The sequence below is a fragment of the Calonectris borealis genome, chromosome 3, assembly GCF_964195595.1.
Source record: "Calonectris borealis chromosome 3, bCalBor7.hap1.2, whole genome shotgun sequence".
Lineage (NCBI taxonomy): Eukaryota > Metazoa > Chordata > Aves > Procellariiformes > Procellariidae > Calonectris > Calonectris borealis.
The window spans coordinates 7,078,437-7,100,437 of NC_134314.1; the positions used below are offsets into that span (position 1 = coordinate 7,078,437).

The 22,001-nt window shown below is 46.7% G+C and overlaps 1 protein-coding gene across 1 annotated transcript in view; it reads right to left on the reverse strand.

Moving 5' to 3' along the window:
- ADGRF5 (adhesion G protein-coupled receptor F5) overlaps positions 1–1,743 on the reverse strand; it is a 48,570-nt gene extending 46,827 nt beyond the window's left edge. The window contains exon 1 of the mRNA XM_075144928.1: positions 1,317–1,743. The gene's annotated coding sequence lies outside the window, so the exon portion shown is untranslated. The remainder of the gene's footprint in view (positions 1–1,316) is intronic.
- Positions 1,744–22,001: the final 20,258 nt, after the last annotated feature.

Consider the following 22,001-nt stretch of genomic DNA (forward strand, 5'->3'; position numbering starts at 1 on the left):
TGCCCCTAAATTTCCTTATGTATCACTTCGTTCTGCAATGCTGCCAGACATCGCAAGACAGATGAAGTGACAGAAATAGATGAGGAATTTTCTGGGTGAGAGGAAGATCTACGGGTTGAGAAATGTCATTTTCACCATGCAACAGCAAGTGATGGAGCAAGGAGAAACGGAGCCTCAGGCTTTCAAATTCCCAACGTCCTTTCCCTTGCTATTCCCTTGCCTGTTACAAGCTCATTGCCTCCCATAAAACTGTCACTGAAAGCGAGAGTTACAGCATTCAAACCATTATGTCTTTCTCCCCCAAATCTGGAAGCTCCTAACGCATGTAGGTGAGCATCACTTTCCCACTGATGGGGAGAGAGATACAAGGTCACACCACAGCCATGTTTTTTCTGAATCATGATCATTTAAGTGACCAGTGGATACTGCCGCACCAGAGATGTTTGGAGGGAGCCGGACTTTTGGGATTATAGACATCAATGGAGGTGAAAGGATAAGAAAGCATCCCTGCATCCCCCCGACACTGAGCACTGGCAACAGCTCTCCAGTACTCCAACATAACACGATAAAATTGGCTTTCATTTAAGCAGCTCAAAACACAAATAGAAAAGAATGGAAACAAGATGAACGTGACCCTCAAAGACAATACGCAGCAGTGTCTCAGCCTGTGGCCGTGGGTGCCCCAAGTCCCTCTCCCCTGCCCACAAGCGTCACCTAATGTGAAACTAAAGGGGGATGCAAGAGATTGCTCTTAAAAGAAACAAACCCACCATTTTATACAGCTGACAAAAATACAGTGCCTGTTATCTGCATCGCAAACCCCAGCCACTGTAAGCATTAAAAAAGTGAAAAAAATCCAAATGTTATTGTAGTTGATCTGGTTTTTTTTTCTGAAACTGTGTAGCATGCCTTAGGAGGTAATAAATGCAGTCCAGATTAGCACAGTATTTCCATGCACATCCCTCTTTACCTCTGCAGCCCTGAGCTTAAACTAGATTAATATTATTATTAATATTATAATTCACTAGCCAAGCTCACAGACAGTAGCACTTTGTCAGAAGCTTGAATGGCTTAATTCGTACCCTGAAAAGCCAAAAGCATCCTACAGAAAACTGTCAACTAATCACCACAAAATGAAACATGCGCCGATCGCAGTTCTCCCAGAAGAAAATTGCAGCGAATTTACCGGTCATGCAAAGCTTACACCGCAATGTCAGAATCTGGCCCTGAAAATTCCGTCAAGCCGCCTTCACCTGCCCCAAACTGTTAAACCGCACAAGGAGACCGATGCTACATTTCACATACATCATCCATACCTGTAGGACAACAAGTGCTGGTCGTGTCCGAGTCTTTTCCAAACTTGTCCTCCTGCGCTGGGAAGGAAACTTCCCATCCAAGTGTCAACTCCTGCCTGAGTCTCTGCCCTTTGTTTTCCCAAGAGCTCAAGACACACCTGCTTTTCCGTGTGTGCTGTTGGTGGATGGGCTCAGGGTTTGTTTTTTGTTTTGCTTTTCTTTTTGGAACAAATTAAACAGCCTGTGAGCAATTCTCAGTAAGTGAGAGAGAGAACCTTTTGGCTTGTGGTGATTTAATCAAGCAAAGCCCGTGACCTCCCTTTCCTGCGATCAGTGGGAACCGATCCCTTCTCCACCAGCACGGGGTGGAGTTGCAGCTAAAAAACACAAGCCTGAAAGCGCTGTGCTGGATGGGCAGGGCAGATCTTCCTTCTCCGTTTGTTGTGTCAGAGAACACGGTGATTCCTGCTGGTCCGAAACACGGAGATGACCTCTGGCCAGGAAGGAACCTGGGAAATATTTTCTAAGCGCTTTCCTGTCATGGAGGGGAAAGTGGATGCAAGGGACACTTGGGTGGGGGTGCTCACAGAGCTGCTGGAAAGTGTAATTTCAAGATGAAGAAAACACTTTTTTGGTCATCAGGGGTGTGGAAGTAAAAGAAATTACTTTTTTTTTTCCTGAGGTGAACTGTTCTAAGAGCCTCAATCACTAATCTAAGAGCCTGTGTCGCTATACACAGTGATCTGGAGCCTAAGTTGTGTAGGTGCTTCTCAGACTTTCAGCTAAGGTGCCTTTCAAGCTCAGAGGTGCTGAGATACCCTGCAAATTAATATAGGAGAGCCCTTCCACGTGGAGCTCGTGTTCAGCAACACCCCAGCGATGCAGCTGTGGCACAAGGGCTCCTTGTCAAGGTGCAGAAGAAATCTGGGCAGGTTCATGCATCCAGAAGGACAACTGCCCCTGGAATAACCCCCAAACTGTGCTGTGCAGGTCCTACTGCCTCACACTGGGGCTCCCAGAGGGGGATTTTCATGCACTAGCCAAATGACTGAATCCCAGGAAGGTGGGGATCGTTCCCCAGGGCTCAGTCCTGGTGCAGAGGTTATGCTCATAAAATGAAGGACACTGTAATGACCACCTTGCTTTTGTCTCTCCTGGCTTTGCACCATCTCTGATGTTCTTGCAAGATAACACGCTACAGCACCGCACCGTGACCCAACATCAACACATCAGATGGCACAGGGCACATGCCATCCATCTGTGATGATGGAGGTATCAGCTTCTCCTTCTTGGCTGTAGAAGTAGCCGAGGACAGCTAGCCTCTCTCTGTTTCAGGGTCTGAGTGGGGTGAATCTGGACCGTCTTTCTGAGGATGTCTTGAGATGAAAAACTGTATATAAGACTCCAGTCTCTACAGCTAATAGCATCCTTTCTGGACACAAGAAGAATTTATTTTAGTACCTTGGCATCTCCACTCAGGATTGCTTTTTAGTTACTCTGTCATGATCCAGTTCATACTATAAAGCAAGAAAGGACACTGGAACATTTCACTGCTGAATACACCTCACTCACATGCTCACTGATACACACTTTGTTTTGCCCAGAGAGGGAGAGAAGGAGACAGAGAAGGAGCTGTGTACCACATCTTTACATTCTTTCGATTAATGAACATGATCTGTATTTCCTTATATTTAACATCAGCCTCTATATCTAACAGCAGTCACTTCATTTCAGTGGATTTTTCAATTTCATTTCCTTTTGTCTGGCTAGAGCTGGAAGTTTTATTCCCATTTATCTCCTTCTGCTGGCTGGGATGAGTAAAATATGATGGTTGGGACATCTAGGAAAGAAAATGCTGCTGAGATACTTCGATTAGAGTGACAGAATTATTATTTCTTTAAAGTAGAGCACCTGAGCGATTATGTTTTAAAGTATATAGAAAGTGCTCATGGTATGTTTATTGTTCATTCTTGTTTTCCTGACTTTTATTGCGGTTTGCTGGTGGGTTTGGTGTTGGGTGGAAGATGGTTTCCACCCTCACGGTAGTTTCCAAGGTTTCAGAACTGTTCCTGTTCAACATCGAAATAAGTTTAAAATCTTCAAGAAAGCCTGGGACAGATTTTACTGTCACATCTGGGAACTGGAGGGAAATGGGTACTGTAGAGAACGGTTAGATAAATATATAAAATGGCTCAGAAGAAAGTATCTAAACGGCTCAGACTAGAGACGCTTCTTCTCTCTATTGACTAATGGGAGCCTTGAAGACTAGCTCGGGAGCACGTATTGTTGACACTTCCAGTGAAGTGAGATGAACACTACTCTTTGTGGAAAGACCTTGCTGCAATCAATGTGTCGTTACATTATGCAAAATGGAACGGCTCTTTGGACTTCAAGATAAGAGCTGACAGGCGTTCAGCAACAGAATCATCCAACAACGATTTGCCAGAATGCAGACCGGTGCTTAGGCTGGACATACAAATTTTGAAGGGAATGAGGAAAGCCTGAACTCTTAATATTTGAGCAAGCGTCAGTAAATGCAAGTTACCCCTAGGTTTGGATTAAACTGTTTTAGAGATTAGGAAAGGCTTGCAGGACCTCTGAAAAGTCCTATCATCTTTTTTTTCTATATCCTGTGCTCTGTCTTTGCATGGCAAAGCTTAATCCGTTTGTACAGCATCGAGCACTATGGGGCTCCAAAGCTGGCTGGGGCATCTCAGTGTCCAATATAAATCATTAAATGCCACAGGTCACTAGAAGGATGATACAGCAGATATCTCACAAGCCTGTCATCAAGGAGTCATGACCATCAAGTGGGCTGCAATGCTCTAATGTGCACAGGGACAGCAAAGGGATATTTCAGTTGTCCTGGTGATCCTGGCAGAGAGCAAAGAATTAACCTTTGCTCATACCGGGGACAGCAAATCCTGACTCACTTTGCTCTAATGGGCTGAGAAGGAAGGAAGTAATGAAATGTCTCATTATACATCTGACTTGAGCAATATATTTAGAACAGACAGTAGTGCCGAAGGCTGCACAATTTCATACCAAAAGGAGCGACGTGCTCTGGACTGTCTCACTGCAGACAGTGGTCAACTGAAAGTATTTATCTGCATGAATAAGGTCCCTGAAGATTACTTTTTTCCTGAAGCACCAGGAATTCGTTGCAGTGATAGAACAATTAATTTGGATATTTGGAGTACTTCAGTTATACACTGCCATTTCCCAGCTTTATGAGTTTCTTTTAGGTTTAAGTAACTTGAGTATATAATGTGGTTTTTTAGGTTAATTATCACACTTGTATGGATTTCATCATAGGATAATGATGACTACAATAATGTGTAATGTAATCATCATGTTGAGAAGGCACAAAATGCTAAATGGCTATTTAATCTTCTAGAGAAAAACACAGAAAAAGAAAATGTGAGAAACTGAAGCAGGACAAATTTAATTTAAAAGCAAAGGTCCATATTTTTAATAATCCCAGCAATCAACCATACATGCAAACTTCCATGTGATTCACTAATACTTGACACATCCATGTCACAGCTGGCTGCTTTCCTACATGAGGTGCTTCATTTTTCTTCATTATTGGGCTTAGATAGAGATATAGCTATTTGACGTCCATAATACAGGACCTGCTCTTTCAGCCTTTAGACTTGCTGGAGCTCTTTTATTATTAAATTAAGGATCTGGGTGCTGTAGCGGACGGCAGTTTTAACAACATGTTTTGTCTGGGGTTATATAAAGCTTCATGTGCTAAAAGCAGTATTGACAATAGGCAAGCAAGAGCCTTCAGAGCTGATAGGAAATCCCAGTGCAGAGTCCCAAGCCAAAGCAAGGACTTCTGCAGAGCGATGGAGAACTCATTGAGCTCTTGTGAAAACCAATAGAGGAAGTGGAAAACGCCTGTAACTGGTAGCCTTTGTGTTCATGCGATTGTTAGATTTCCCCTAGCAGAAAACATGCAGTAATTCCTCCAGGGATTTTTGAGTCCCTACCCACAAAGTGCAACCCACCCATCCCTTTCTGAAACTTCAGGCAGCTTCCTTTGGGTTAGCTGGGCCCTGTTTAAAATGGATGGCTCCAAGCAATGGCCTATTTTCCCATCCTTTCTTCTGACAATGGACAATGAAGGAAATGCTTTTTAATGGTGCATTACCAAACAGAAGTGATCACTTGAGGGGTTTGGGTGTGGAGAGCTCTGCAAAGCTGTATCCTACATAACATGGGGCTTGAGGACTCCATACAACACAGTGTGCTGTGGAATTCCTACTTATTATTGTAATTATCTGCACATAAAAGTTATTAATAGAAGTAATAGTAACAACACAGAGAAGCCCAGCAGTCAGGAGGATACCTTTGTGTTGAAGGTGTACAGACCCAGAGCTCCTGCTCCAAAGAGCAGGACAAGTAGTAGCTGAAGATACACAGATGGGACAGGTCAGGGGCACAAGGAATGGTCCTGGTCCTGGCGTGTCAAAGGGACAAGTTATGACAACGCTCAGGCTAGACATGATGTGTGCAAAAGCAGGCACCAGCAGAAGGAGATGGAAGGATGTTGTCATCATCCAGGTGGTGCCATCAATGAGATGGCCACAACCCCAGTGAGGATGGAGGGAAGAGGATATCTCCTGAAGCTGGAATCAAGCAGAACCTGCAGGATTTAGGCAGGGTGTGAATGGAAGCTCTTGAAGAGTTAAAGCTCCAGTAGTGCACAGACTTTGGCATGGGAGTGACCTCATGCACATGAAGAATCCAGCTGGGATTCCTTTCAGGGCCAAAGCCTTTCTTTTGAAGTTTGGTCAATGTGGCACATAATCAAACATGGTGGGGAAATTGATATGTTAGATTATGATAAAAAAAATGGTATTCTTCTCCTGGGGCAAAGGGGAGGGTGTAGGGAAAGAACTCCAGGAGCTTTTCTTCTCATCTTGTCCCCATGACAGGGACAAAAGTGGGGAGATAAACTATTTGTATAGTGCCTTGTGTTCTCATGTTCCTTTCACTTAGTACTCTATTTACTCAGTACTCAATTTATTTACAAGAGAGAGGAAGCCTTACGTAGGTAGGTGTTAGGATAATAAACTTGCCTAGGAAGACAAGAATTTAAAATCCTTGCTCTGACAGCAAATGTCATATATGATATTAAGGTCCAATACCTTGGGCAGGTCCTCCAAAGTGTTTTCTGTGCTTACGAAGGTGAAGAAGAAGGGATCCGCTATCTGTGAGAGGCTCCAGGGTGAAAGAATATGGGCTGTACAACCACTACTGATTCACATTTAACATGTGCTGACTGAAGTATATGTCAGTGGGTTGCATGTATATTTAGTTCTTGGATTTATATATCCTTTCCAGTGAAAAGAGACCTTTTGACCTGGTCAGAACATGTTTATACATCATGCTGGTAACTGGTAAAGAGCATTCTGGTCATACAGCTGCTTCCCAGTCACCCTTCTGCCCTAAATGTCCATTAGCTCACCGCAAATCCCTAGCGGGCATGAGACAGCAAAGGTCAGATCCCTCCATGAGAGCTGTGGAGTCACCACATGGATGACTAGAGGTAATTGAGCTCAACGAAAGGCAAATACAAAAAGGGTTTATAAATTCCAGCTTGCACAGAGTATATATATAATAGTCCATCCATTCAGCAAGCCATTTCCTCTTTTGCATAGAAAATGACTAGGCAAAACAGAAACGTTTGTATTTGGTACAATTCCCCGTGAAAGGCACTTTTCCTGTGTGAGTCCGATCATTTTTCTTTTTGCAGACATGAATGAGATGCCTTCACCATTATATGTTCCCTCTGACTCACAGATCCAGCTCCCAGACCTATTTTTTTATTAAATCAAATTCTTCTTTGCTCTGGGACAAGAAGCACTCTTTCTGCTATTGAAAAGAAGACAACGTTGCCGCAAAGGTCCCCTGGCCCAGATATCCACGGCACTTTTTAAGAGAAAACCCCGTGTGTACTGGGAGAAGCAAACTAATTTGAGGAAGGGTTTTTTTTAGCCATGAGTATGCTTTGTGTATTGCAACGTTTGTTAATTCCTTCCCTAACACCTTTTAGACTGATCACACAGTTTCTCTGAAGGACAGAGGTACTGTCATTTCTTGTAATCTCAATTATGATAAATACCTACATGTTTCCTGTCAGAGGCTGTGCTGAAGGACAAATACCTAAAGGACAAGTATGTTTTGTTTGGCTGCTCAGCAGCTGGAAAAGATGTCCAGCTAGTCAAACACCAGTTAAGTGGTTGCCGACAACATGGTGAAGACTTTTGTTAGGCCAAGAGCCAGGCTGAGCCAGGCAGGAGACACGTGAGTTGACTGATGGTATTAAGAAGGGAGGGAGAGTATAGAGATGAATTGGGGGGCATTATAGGGAGATAAGGGATAGGTCTGTTGGAAATACAGGAGAGAGTTGGGAACAGAGGCATAGAGAGGACACAGAAGGGCTACAGTAGGGTCTAGGGCAGGTGTGGTGGCTTGAGTATTGTTATGGTAAGTACTATAGGGAATATGGTGGGACTCCACGATATTGCGGTAGAAGGTATTGGATATAAAGCTGGAGAAAAAATTCATTACTTCTATGGTTCATAAGACAACTTTATCTTTTTACAGTTCTGTGCTGAGCAGGTGGGAGGGTGCTGAAGAGTCCCAAATTTTCCTGCACTCTACGGGCTCTGGAGAGAGAAGCCCAGGCCAGTGTCCTGGGTACGAGATGCAGCGACGAGCCTGGAGCCAGAGCAGTGGGGAAAGGCACCCTGGCTCCAGTGGAGGAGCATTTCAGCAGGCTTTTGACGGTGTTACTGGAAGGGGAGTGGTGGTTCACCTAAATTCCCATCTTCTAACAGAGACTTCCTTGTTTGCTTATAGCCTTGTGAAATGGAGAAACTCTGCCCTGTAACAGCATTAAGGAAGGGTGCAGTTTGTTTTCTGGGTAGAGTGGAAGGAATCTGGCACAATTTAGTTGCTTATCAGGGGAATGCTGACAAATGCCACCCCCACGTCTCCCACGCATCCACCATCTGGTAGAATTCTTGCACTGTCACGTTCTTGTGGTGGTTGCTTAAACTTCCTCCAAGTGTCTTTGCTTGTTCATCAGCCCGTTAGTTGCTTTTTACTCAAGACAAATGGGCCATAAGGAATTGAATTCTCTTGCAGATCGGAACCACCAGCAGATATCCCAAATGCTGGATAACACATTAGCCTGAACCTTCAAGTGCTTTCTGTTGGCATGGAAGTCTCTAGCACAGCTTCTGGTTGACTTGCAATAGCATGTTTCCAAGGATTGACAGATTTCCAGGAAAACCAATGGAAGGGCACCTGCTGAGGGACCTAGAACTTGGCTTACAACTGCCTGGGTGGATGCTTAACCCACAGGGGAAGGAGAGACCCAGTGTCAGGGAGCAGAAGAAACTGGCTGCAGGGTTCAGCCACAGTCCCATCCCCAAAAGAGCCCATAGCGAAGGAGCAGGTCCAAGGTGAAGCTGGGAGGTCGCGTCAGCAAGTTGGTGTTTGAATTAGCAAGGTACAAGGCTGGGCACGCACAGACACACAACGTCACTCGGCCAAGGACCCAGGGCAAAACTTAAATGTGGCTCCTGAGCCAAGGCGACGTCCCCAGTGAGATGTCTCCCAGCTTGTTCTCACACCTGAGCTGTCTTCCTGGCAGTCTGATCCCTGGTTACACAGCTGCACCCTTGCAGAGCTGACCTTGGGTAGAGGCAAGCAAACCTCAAAGAGAGGAGGGAAGAGCTTGCAAAGTCTGTCAGTGCTCTCAGGGCCATGACACTTGCCCTTAGACATCTGAATCCATAGGGAATGACTACTGAGAGTATCTCAGTGCATAGAGCTGCAGTTATATTGCAAAACTCAAAGATGCCTAGACCCAACATGAAGAAAGAGGCAACACCTCACTTCTGAGCATCTGCTCCTACCATAATACTTTGCCCTCAGTTCAGTACTCAGGCTTGCCATTACACACGAGAAGGACTGGTTGCCTTCAGATCCAGCTGAAGCAACAGTGGAATGCTGTAGGATAGGGTGGTATTTAAGTACCAAATCTCTTATGCCTTGCTAGATCTGGGATCCTTCTCTCAGCAGCCTCATTTAGAGGCTTTTCCCCTGGTTGGGGGCCTCAGTTGCACTAATGGCTTTCTGTCTGCTGTGCTTTCTGTGTTGCAAAAGAATGAAAAAAAAAAGGAGAGAGACTAATAGGGAAAGACAGATTTGAGCAGCCAAAAAAAAAAATTTCTTAACAAGGAAAACACCCACCTCAGTGTTAGAGGCCAAAGGGGTAGATGTCAAAGGGGTCAAATGCCAAACACAACCTTGATTTGCAAAGCAGTTCCCCAGATCTGACACCAAAGTTTGGCTTTTGTTTGACCCCTGAGCTCTCTCCTTTGCCAAGACCAAAAATGCCTCTGTGGTATGCAGTTGTACTGGTCTGATCCCTTGGGCTAAGCGCGGCATCTTTGCCACCCATGCAGAGCTGATGCGGGTGTTGCTGAGCAACTGCAAACTGAACCTGAAAGAGTTTGGGAGAGATAAGCATAGTGGCACGGCCTTATTCACATCTCTTGGATGTGCTGAGACTGCATCGTATTGGTATTTCTGAAGTAAAACAGTTATGGATGTCAGGTGCTGTATCCAACAACAATTTTTGCTGGGAAGTCCCTGGGCTTGTCAAAGTAGAGAACTCCCTAGCCAAAACCAAGTGCCCATAGGGATGCGAGTACTTAATTGCCACTTCAGGTGCCAAGTTCTGTGTCCATTATCAATACCCCTCTTAAATACTCTGAAAGTCCTCATCAGCCATGGATACCTCTGCCTGCTCAGTACTTATTTGGGTAGATCCATGTTTTGCTTTGCAGGTTTCTGAGAGTTCCTGAGGCGCTCAGCCTGGACCAGGTCCAAACATCATCCACGTGGGGAGGCATTTATGAGGATTACAGGCTGTCCCTGGCCAAGCCAAAGATCTTGGGCTGCGTGTGCATTTTATGATTTCTTCCAGACTTGTTTTCTCTCAATAGCTTTTCAGATCTCACCTCTAGAAATGACTGGAAAGCCTGTGGGATTGTGGCCCAATACGGACATATAATCTGTAGAACAGGTCTGGAGAGAAAACTCTCACTGCACATCCCAAAACCCCTCCGAGAGAGAAAGGGGAACATGGGACAGGGCAATACTGAACTATCAGGTTAACGCATCCTGAAAATGCCATTTATGGATTAAAAAGGTTTGCTTGTTTATTAATCAGCACACCTGGCCCCTTTATTAGTGCAGCACAAAGGTGGTTCTTTCTTACTGGTTAGCACAAAAATGAAGAAATATCAACAGTGGACTGTGTACATGAAAATAAACCCCGATCTTAGGTTAGGGTGTGCATTCAGCAAGCTCAGCTGACATTGGGCACGGGTTTGACCTTCTCACTGGTCCCAGCTGAACAGAAGGGACAGCGAATATTCAGCTTGAATTTCCTCTCACACCAGTTCTGCACCAACATAATTTCATTGGCACCAGTGTAAATCCTCTGTTTGCAAGGGTGGATGGAGAGGAGGACCAGACCTGTGGACTGGCAGGTGGAGTCCCTCCTCTGGGACTCGTTCTCCTCAAGTCCCAGATCACTGAACATGCTGATCCTTACAGAAGGGCTGATGCATTGCAGGCTCTCTCCCAGTCCAATTTTTGGAGTGTCCAATCTGTCCGAGGGGCTGGGGAACGGAGGCTGAAGATAGCTGAGATTAGAGATGGTTGAAAGCTGGACTTTCCCTCCAGCTGAAATTCATCACATACTGCAAAACATATATCCAGCTCTGGGACCTTAAATGAGAATCTCCAATAGGGTGTCTAAGAGAAGGAAATACAGGAAAACATATTTTGAAATAAACAAAATACTTCATTTTAGTTATCCGATAAATGATACTGGGATTGATTATCCATGGATGATGATGATTTCTCTCATCTTTGCTAGCTGTCAGCCAAATCAGTGAATACTTAAGTTTTACAGAACTTGAGCACTGGAAGAAAATTGCCCTGGACCAAGGTCTTGAGAGCCTTCCACCGAGCCCAGAAGTAGTTCTTGTCGTTTGCTGAGTATCCCAGGTGTCCAAGATGTGGATGTCTGCTGTCTAAGATGCTTTGGCTCCCTAGCAGGGGTCTGAGATACCCTAGGACCCTCAGGATGGGAAAGCTCTGCTCGGCAGAGTTTCCCTGGAGGAATCACTGATACATAGTTTTGTGGAGTCAGACACATTTCCGCAAGACTTTATTTGTGACAAAATAGCATTTCTCAGTTTAAAAAAAAAAAAAAGTCCATGAAGAAGACCCACAAGCTTTCAGCACTGGCTTTTCTCCTTGTTCACATCTGCACACAAGTTTGATTCAGAGCAAACCTTCTACCTTTGCCTGGGTCAGTTGTACATTTCCTGCAATTATTGTTTGCCTGCTATCCTTCCTGTTACGAAAGGGAAGCTGGCAAGATAAATTTCTTGGGGCTAGTCTACACTTGAAAGCACTGGCCCTGTCCTAACCGCAGCAAGGAATGCAGAAGGACACGTGCTGTCACCCGACAGACCTCGAAGGGCTTTCCCAGGGGGTGAGACAGTGCTGCTGGCAGCAGGTGAAAGAGATGCGGCGTAGGGGGACTTTGTTGGATGGATGTGGCACATCCCCTGTTTTCTCTCCTTTGCCCAGATCCTTTGCACAGTAGCTGGCTCCATGGAGCACAAGTCTTATGAGGAGCGGCTGAGGGAACTGGGGTTGTTTAGTCTGGAGAAGAGGAGGCTGAGGGGAGACCTCATGAGCATGCTTCATTAAATGCATCCCTCTGGCCCCACTGATTGCACGAGGCTCATCATCCTGGGGTAGATGGGCGGGCTGTGGTCACTGTGGGACCTCTCTCCACTGACGCTGTCTGTTGCAGGACATGTCCCAAAGGAGAAGCATTATTCTCTCCTCCCACTAGCCAGCACAGACCGGAGCCGCTCACTGCTGGCAGATTTTAGTCCTGCACGCTGCTACCAGCCCATGCTTACCCATTTATTCACATCCAGCTGCAAGGGGCCATGGGACAACACCGGTCTGTGTACACATGGCCACAATTACATTCCCACGGCCAAAAATCAAGGTCAGATGGGACAGGCGCCAGTCCCCACTGTTTTCTGGGAAGAGCGGCTTTTGCTTTCTCCTCTTTCAAAGTTTTAAAGTTGGTCAGATGCTCCCTGTGGAGCACAGCCCAACTTTCACATTGGTTCTGCTTAAAAACACACATTGATCTCGCTCAAAACACCGGCAAATCTGACCAGCCTGAGCTGCGTGCTCATGGGGCTGTTGGTTGCAGGTTGTCTGATTCAGACTACAAAGGATGCTCGTAGGATGTCTCTAAGAGGCCTCAGAGGAGCAAACCCTGTTTGTCTTATCTTGAGTAAACAGGTGATGTTTTCTGATAAGCAGACATGATAGAAGCAGGAAGGAAAACCTGAGGTATGGTTGTCCACCAGCATTGCTCAGCCAAGCAAGAAAATAAATCTTGCCTTTTTATGCATTTGGGAGAGCCAGGGAAACATTTCATCTGCTCATTTTAAAGGGAAATGGTTCCAAGAATGCAATATTTATTTAGTATTAAATGCAGTCTTTGCCAAGCATTGAAAAAGATAGGTTTAGCTTTTGCTGTAGTTGGCGAGCGATAGCCTGTCTGTCTGCTTTTGTGTTACTTTTATTCAGACTCAGAATTTGCCCAGGCAACTCCAGCCAGCCTTTGGCACCTTTTCTAACTGAGGAAACTAAGACAGCTAAGCTATCAGCAATATTCAAAGTCTTTGGGGAACATAGCTTTTCCAAATAGCACGATCACCACTCAGTGCTTCCTGGACCCTCTCCCCAATTTTAAGAATAACTTTTAGCTGGCTCCAGCAGGGCTACGTGCCATGCTCCAGCTGAGCTACCCTAGCAGCTCGTCCCTGCTGTAAGCGAGCACGGCTGCTCTTGCTGCCTGCCTCCTCCCCTTCCCCGACTCCCGGCGGATGCCCGGCTGGGGTAGCTGATTCAGCTCACCGAGCTGGCAGGAAACCTTGCGGATGTTTGCTGGGCTGGTTTGCGGCCAGCGTAGTGGGATGAAGCAAAGCAGCAGATGGAGGAACTGGTTGAGCACTTGAGATGCCACAGGGCAGGGGAGAAGGAGGGGACACGGCTAAGAGCGGGAGGGGCAGAGGTGATCAGCTCTGTTCAAGCCCTCATGTGTCACATAGAGGAGAGGAAAAAGTTAAGTGAACTCACCTATAGGAATTTTCCTGTTAGAGCGGTTTCAGCAGAAAATTTGTATCCTCCGCAGTTAAATGTTATTTAGAGAGGAATTTTGCCCAGTCCTACCAAGAAGTCCTTGTTTTATGCAGACAAGCAAGAAGCCCGCATAGACACTTCTCATGTGACCTCAGGCACAGCACCAATGACTATCTTAAGACTTGAAGGATAAATCTTTTAAAATCAGTTCATTGCTCCCTTTTGGGGCTGTGCATTTCCATTCTGCTCTCTGAGCAAATGAAAAAACGCTCTGTGTTGTCAGCCCAATGGACTGCTTTGTGCTGCAAATTAATTTTCTTTCGAGAAGGAGCACCTGTTAACTCCCCATGTGCACAAGAAGTATTAAGGGAATTAATGAACACCTTGTACATGCTAGTTTTTGAGCAGTGCTTGCTCCCTGCTACCCTGGGCTGCTCCGTTTGCCCTGTGCTTTTTGCAGCGATCAAGCAGCAGCTCCGGCTGTGCCTGCAGGCCTCATCCTGCTCCTTGGACGTAGCTCCTGGGGAGCTGCGGGCAGCTCAGTGCAGCTTTTCTGCTCCCAGCATGAGCAGGAACTGGAGTTTGCCTGGTGCTGCAAGTCCATGAGCACCTTTGGGGACAGAGGGACCCCGGGGACAGACAAGGGCCCCATGGGCATCGCGCGAGCTGGCCCGTGTTTATGCAGCAGCCCAGCTGCGCACGGGCTCTTGTGTTTAGGGAGCAAGGCTCTTATTAATTTTATTAGTGCAGCAGCTCTTTGCATGCAAGAGCTAAAATTCCCTATGCACTCACAGGGAGGATGAATTCCCCCAGGCTTTAGGGTAGCCAGCAGTCAATAGGATTTAATAGGTACCCACCAGAGGTGGGCTCAGATGTGAGAAATCACTAAGAAACCACCCCATCTTGAGTCCTCCTAGCCAGAAACCTGGGAGAAGTAAACCAAACTGGGCACTGCTCATCCGGCGCGTTGGCAAAGGATGAATCGGTTGATTTAACAAACAGTGTTTTTTCAAAGGAAGAAGAGAAAACGATAACAGGAAGATAATGAGTAACACAGGATACCTAATCACTTCTGCAAAACTTGGTCATAACTGGTTACTGTCCTTATCTCAGTGCCCCCAGGGAGGTAACTGCGAGATCAAAATCTCTTGAAGTGAGAAGGTGCATTTCTAGTGCAATGAAGTGTGCAGGTCTCTGAGGACTCACAAGGCAGGGGTGTGCAGGGCTGGAGGGCATGAGCAAGCTGCACGGGATGGAAGGACAGAGCCAGCACAGCCCAAATCTGCAGGGTCTTCTCCTAGAGAGGGGTGTGTGGAGAAGGCAATCCCAGAGCAGTTACACATCAGCTCTCCATCAGTGAGGGACAATTCTGCCTCCTCTGCTGCCCACCCTGACTCCCCAGCTGGCAGCTGGAGACAGGCTTGGTCCAGCATGTTTGTTCCAGTCTGCTTAAAACAATCCTTGGTATTTGTGGCTGATTAAGAGCCAAAAATATGTCCAACACCCAGTCAGCTGGCTTTTCTCTGAGCTACACAAATCAAATCCTTTAATTGAATTCCCCACTGTTGAGGCATCCCTTGGTTGTGGGTGAGCGCTAAGAAAAGAGATTTCCCCCTTTTTTCAGGGATATTATATCGTGTCAATGAACCAAGTTACATTTTAGCAAAAGAGGAGGACCTGTCACCACGCAGCAGAGGGACAAAGCTGAGGGTGCTGCCAGTACCTAATTTCCAGGCAGGGGAGACGCATCCACAGCATCATCCCACCACCACCGCAACCAGATTGCGGGACTCAGTCACCTTCCTCCCAAGCTGGTAGGTTGTTTTGGACAAGAGCTCAGGCTCGGAGGAAGCCTTTCACAGCAGTGAACCTTCATTCACCACATATGGCTCTCCCTAAGTCACTACGAGTCCCACAGAAACCTTATGCCCTTCCTCCCTCCTCCAAGAGGTGACAAGAAGGAGCAGCGTTTTCCTTTCTGTGGTGACAAAGGACCATTTCTGGCCACTTCGACTGCCTTGGCTGCTCCCCATCTTGGGGACAGCCTGCCACCTTGTGTTGAAAGCTGAGGATTATCAGGGTGGTTTTGCTCAGGGCATTGAAAATGCCTCAGGCATTACTTATTGGTTTGCATTTAGGACTCCTAAAGCCCAGAAGAAATGAAGAAGACCTCGAGAAACTCAGCTCTGTGGGGGAATCAGGGGTGCAACAGAAATCACATCAGTGTCCCCAGTCCTGGCTTTGGTGTCACAGTTGCTTTTGGGTAGGTCATTGCCTGGCGTTTCTCTCCCCAAGCAAGGGCGAGCATCTCCTGGGTCCCCAGCAGCCATTTTGGACTGTCCCTGCTACAGTGGAGGTTTTGGTCCATTCAGGTTGTGGCGTCCCCTGCACCTGGATGTGACCTTTCTTGCCCTTGAGCCTGGCCCATAATTTGCAGCACCCATACCAAAAAGCCCATGGAAGCTCCATTGCTTTTCTTCACTGAATGCCTCGAGCACCATCAAGGTACTCATGGGCATCGCAGACATAGATATGGGCTCCAGGTGCAACATGTGGGACATTAACAGCCACTGAGTGGTGGCTGGAGGCCAGGCCAGATGCTCAGGGCACCTCATACAGCCCTAAATACCTGTGCGAGCCAAGGACTCCAGGTCCTTACACACCTCAGGTGTTTTGTATCAAACTGGACCCTGCTCGACTTCCACTTGGCTCCTTTTAGTTCCTCCAAGTAATAAAGTATTCATTTGAAAGGATAGATGTTTATAGGGTGTAAGATTCTTTCCAGATTATTTTTTCATTTTTCTAAATGGGAGTTGGGGTTGTTCAGCCAGGAGAAGACAAGACTCTGGGGAGACCTTATAGCAGCCTTCCAATACCTGAAGGGGGCCTACAAGAAAGCTGGAGAGGGTCTTTTTACAAGGGCATGTAGTGATAGGACAAGGGGTAATGGCTTTAAACTGGAAGAGGGTGGATTTAGATTAGATATAAGGAAGAAATTCTTCACTATGAGGGTGGTGAGGCACTGGAAGAGGTTGCCCAGAGAAGCCGTGGATGCTCCACCACTGGAAGTGTTCAAGGCCAGGTTGGATGGGGCTTTGAGCAACCTGGTCTAGTGGAAGGTGTCCCTGCCCATGTCAGAGGGGTTGGAACTAAATGATCTTAAAGGTCCCTTCCAACCCAAACCAGTCTATGATTCTAAGAAATACTCCTAAGAGTGTGACAAATTCTCATAAATCCTATTAGTGGTTAATGAACCCAGAGGAAGACGTGCCGTTGTCTTGCTGAGCTCTGCTGTAGCTGTCTACAGAGGTTATCCTTACACAGGCAAAGAGCTGCCCAGCTGAGCAAGGCCAGCTTTCGAGTTACTGACTCACAAGCAATGGTTGACTTCAGAGATACCTGTATGCTTACCCAGCGGGTGATGACTCTGCCAGGCACAACATAGTGTTCAGCACGAGCATGGCAAAAGTTGGTTTTTGGGACTAAGTGGAAGTATCATCTACTTCCTGAAATGTGTCGGACGTCACGTGTCATGTCTGTGTCGCTGGTGTAACCCATTGGGGTCATGGTGAGATGGTGCAATTCTGCCTCGTGAGCGACCACAGGCTGAGCAAGGCAAAGTTGTGCTGCTTTTTCTAAAATGACCTTCCCTTTCTTTCTCCTGCGGCTGGGCCAGCTGAGAATTAGTCTGCAAGATTAGCTTTCCACGTACGCTGAGGTGAACCAAAGGAGAGCTGAACTGCGATGATATTTCTTTATTAGCGGCGGGCTGCGGACGCAGTCTGGCAGGGTGGCACCCATTGAATTCTGCCCGGGTATTGAAGAGCCTCTTGGCAGTTGGACTGGAGAATGACTTATGGGTTTGTTTACTTGCTAGGGCTCCGACTCATGTTCAGCGTAGGCCAAGCTGAGTCAAATTTTCACATTTTGCTAATACGGCATGTGCACATCAGGCATGAGGAAACATGCCAAAGCTGCAGAGACTCAGCCATGTGTGTGCACTCCTTGGTTTCCTTGTTCCTGCATACCAGCGCTGGCCGAGGCGGAAGGTAAGGCGACGGCAGACCCTACTGTCGGTTCAAGCCTTGGCTGCTGACCTGCTTATCCAAGCGCAAAATGATGCGTAAGAAGATTAAATCATCTTCTAGAAGGTCTGAAATCCTTGCTTTTCCAGTAAACCAGCAGGTAACTGTTTACTGGCACACTGTGAAACCCAGCCAAGAAATTGTGCAGAGTGCTAGCAATATCGAAAAATGATGCCACGTGTCCTCATAGCAGCAGGTCCTTTAAAAAGATGAGGAACAAGTACAAGGCAATTTTCCAATTACTTTAACATCCATGAAAAATCGTGTTGTGCCTGGTCATGGCTTTGTGATCTTTCAGTGGAATTCCTATTTGGTACTGACTTGCTCTTGCGTCTTTATTGCTTATTTAAAATGTGCCTCTGCTTGGACTGGAGTTTTGTAATAGTGGCACTTTGGGCTTCCACATGTATCGCCTCGGAAAACATCACATTAAAACTTGTTCAGCTGTACAAATCCCAGCCCCGCAGACAGAATTCAAAACATCGCTGACGCCTTCCTGGGTTCCCTGTAAAGCACGGACAAAGCCGACCCCAAATCTGCGGTAATGATCACATCTCTGTGACTGTACCCCTCTCACCACACGGAAAAGTGCCCTTCTGGCTTCTGCTTCGATTTGATAACTTCAGTACACATCAGATGTACTCCACCACTGAAATGCATTTACCTCCACTCCTCCACCAAAATGTATTTACCTCTATTGTAGAGCACAGTATTAAATTATTAAGCAATTTACTGCCTACAGGAGTTGGGAATGGTATTGCTCACATTAGGAGGTGCTCGGCTGCACAGGTCTTGCAATAGTTAGCTTTAACTGATGTTGTCTTGCTCCCTACTCTAGTGGTACCCGGAACTGCTGGGTATTTTGTGACAAGCGTCTCCCGTCCCAGCTTTGTCCGTCTGCTGTGACAGGTCCTTCTCTTCTGCTAAAATGTAACTTGGTTCATTGACATGATATAATATCCCTGAAAAAAGGAGGCAATCTCTTTTCTCAGCCCTCACCCACAACCTGTGCCATGCCCAGGGAGCCATCAAAATTTCCCCCAAACCTCCTAAAATGGAAATCGGGACACAGCAACCTGCTTCCACCTCCAGGTTCCCGCCCCCACGTGCCTTCCCACAGTTCTTATACTGGGAATCGCTGAGAGCAAACACAACTAAATAGCACACTTCCTCACACCAAATAGTTGTTTACACCCCAGAAGAGGTCCCATGGAGGAGCTACCTGCCACCGCTACCTGGTTACAACGGCTATGAATTCCCCTGAAGTCTCATGAATGCACATGGTTCCCCAATAGCACACAGTAGGAAATGGTCTTGCTTTTTTATTGAGATAGAGGGAGCTGCAAGAGAATTGTTTTTTTTTTCTTTTGGTTAGCCTTGTAGAAAGCTTTTCCCAAGTTCCGACCTATCCAAGCATGGAAAGAGTCACTCTCAGAGGTAAACGGAGATCTCCTCAAGTTCTGTATGAAGATGCAGGGTGCTGAACTCACAGCTGTGGGTTCAGGTGCTGAGGGACCAAGAAACTTCAAAGCTTGTTGAGCTGAGCCCTGCACAGGCTTGCTGATGTTGACACCAAGGAACCATGGTGGCTGGTGATGGCCCTGGACCGCTGATGAGCTATTGGCCCAGAGCAGTCTGTGGAGACTGAGTGACTTGTGGACCCTGTACCGGTAGCAGAGCAGGACCTCGACAAGCTCAGGGATGGGAAGTCAAATTAGCCCCGCAGAGAAGCTAAAGGCCAACCCAGCCCTAGTCTGTAGGACTGGACAGGTGGCACTGCGTAAACCTTCGTCACTTCTCTGGGTCAAGGACCAAGAATGTGGCCAATCCCATCTAGATTTTCCTTATCATCCCTCTCCTCTCTGGACTTTGTTTTCCCACAATCTCTGGTTTTCCACTTGGAAAAGGCTTGGGCCTTTCCCTTTGGCAGCCCTGTGGATGGAGCTGACCCCATGCAGAAGTGTTGAATGTTGCGGAGGTGGAAGTGGGCACCTCGTTGAGATTGGGCATGAAGCTGGACAGGGTAAGAGTGGGGCACTTGGCTGCTTCATGGTGTTGCACCAACCATGAGTGGTGATGTAAACCTGTGACATATTGGTGGAATATGGGAATTTTTTGAGCTCTTGAGGTGTATAGATCACAAGTGGGCAGCTCCTTCTTACAGATGAATGGACAGTAGGTGTAAGAAGCAGTGGGCAAATGCTTCTGAGGCTATGGAAATCTAATAATCCTTGGTGCCCCTCACATCTGTTATGTGCTTTGTATTCTGGAAACAAGGTCCAGGTCCACAAAGATGTTTAGGAGCATCATTCCTATATAGGCTCCTAACCGTGTCAGCACCCATGGGTGTTTATGCCACTGGTAGGAGCTAAGTGCTAGCTATCTTTCACACATCTGGCTTCAAGCTGTCATTCTGGCAGACGTGCAAGGACCTGGCCTTGCTGGAAGAGAGCAAACACAAAATACAGGGTGTCCAGCGTGGGAGTATTGGTCGGGAGGGGACGTTCTGCATCTCTGCCTCCGGCTCACTGAATCACATCACCCACACCTGGAAAATGGCCTTCATCGGGCATGTTCTTGGCATCGTGCCTCCATGCACAGCACTTTTTGTGTTCTTCCTGAGACTCATGAGGCTGAGCTGTGTGTTAATTTGACAGAGGATGTACTAGAGGCTGGCAAGAGAAATCCAGAGGAACAGGAGGACCTCATAGGCTATCAGGGTCTCCAGGGAACTGGGACTGAGTCACAGCAGAAAGTGATAGAGGAATAAAATCAGACAGATATGTAGATGTTGCTAGACCAAGCCCAGTGCAAACCAAACCTGAGCACAAGTTTTCAATGTCACCCTTTTTCCCCCAGTATTTTGCATCAAAGAAAAAACTACAGTTTTTCTCTCCTGGTTCTAAGTGCAGGCAAATGAACAGAGCTGTGTCTGATGAGGACAAACTATGGGAATTTCAAAGGATATCCAAACATTTAATTTTGAAAATTTAGAAATGTCATGTGCATTTTAGCCTCCGCGTAGTCCTTTATAATGCACAAACTATGGTAAAGATGGGGGAAGAATAAAAGGGCAATAAAATTATTGTAAAATGAACAGGATCAGCAGGTCTTATCTGGAATTGTCAAGGCAGGATGATTCAAAATTATCTGGACATTTATCAGTGCTATTGCAGCAGGAACGGGAAGACTGAGGTTGAGTGCAACACCTCTGGGTCCCACTGAGGCTTTCAATGCCATGCAAAAGTTGTCCTTGCCCATGATCAGCTTTTTGGGAGAAGCACTTTGAAGCCCACCAGCTCTTTGCAGGTTTATTCTCATGGGGGCTGCATTTCCACAAATGTAATATTTGAGCCATTTTTCTTTTTTTTCTCTTGCATTTGCTTTCCTAATGTTAGCCTCCAGAGGGCGAAAACCCTTCAAAAAGACGCTGGGAAGAGCTCCAGCCAAGCTGGAGGTGATCTGCTTGCAAAACCGCAGCAGAAAGACCCGTAATAAGGAATTCCCCCCAAATCGTGCGTTTTCCGGCCCATTTCTGTGATGACGTCTCCGGCCCCCAAACCTGACCACTGCTCCGGAGATCAGGGCGATGGGCTGGGTCAGAGAAGGGGAACATGAACTCCTGACTCAGGGCTTCCTGGAAAGCTTTTGGGATGATGAAATCGGCTGGTGCCTTACGTCAGGTGGGAAGTTTTTCACTGCCTTGCCCCGGGAGCTGCTTCACAAGCCAGAAATCCTGGGTGATGCAGGAAAGTCCTAATGCCGCCGATGCAGGCGTTAGGCTCCTTTTCGATATGATATACAAGCAGTTTCCTTGCAAAGTGCTTTAGGAAAGACGGGGATCTGCCACTTGCCAGCTTCAGAGGGTGGCAGAAGATCCTGCCAGATCAGAGCATCCTGGTGCTCGTACCCTAACCCATAGCCCAAAGGGATGGAGAAATGGGTGCCAGCACAGCAAGTATTAAAGCAAGGGCTGGATGCTTTTGAGGACAACACATACATTGCCACATGTTGAAGAGATCCAGTTCCCGGGAAATGCTGAGCGTCTGTTCTGAAAAACAGGTCCTTTGCATATGTCTCCAAAGGAACTGGAAAAGTAAGAACTGGTGGGAATATCATACTCCTGGAATGAGGGGGTATTGCTGGCTCCCAGCTGAAAAAAAGTGTTTGAAGAGAGTACAGAGCAAGATGGAATGAGATAGGAGAAGTTTGGGGGTGAGGAGATGGGAAACGGGGCTGAGGAAGGAGGCTGAAGGAGAAATGAGACTGCTAGGGGCCTCGGTGTATGGAATATTTCAGTGTATATATACATACATACCAGCTATACTATTAGTATACT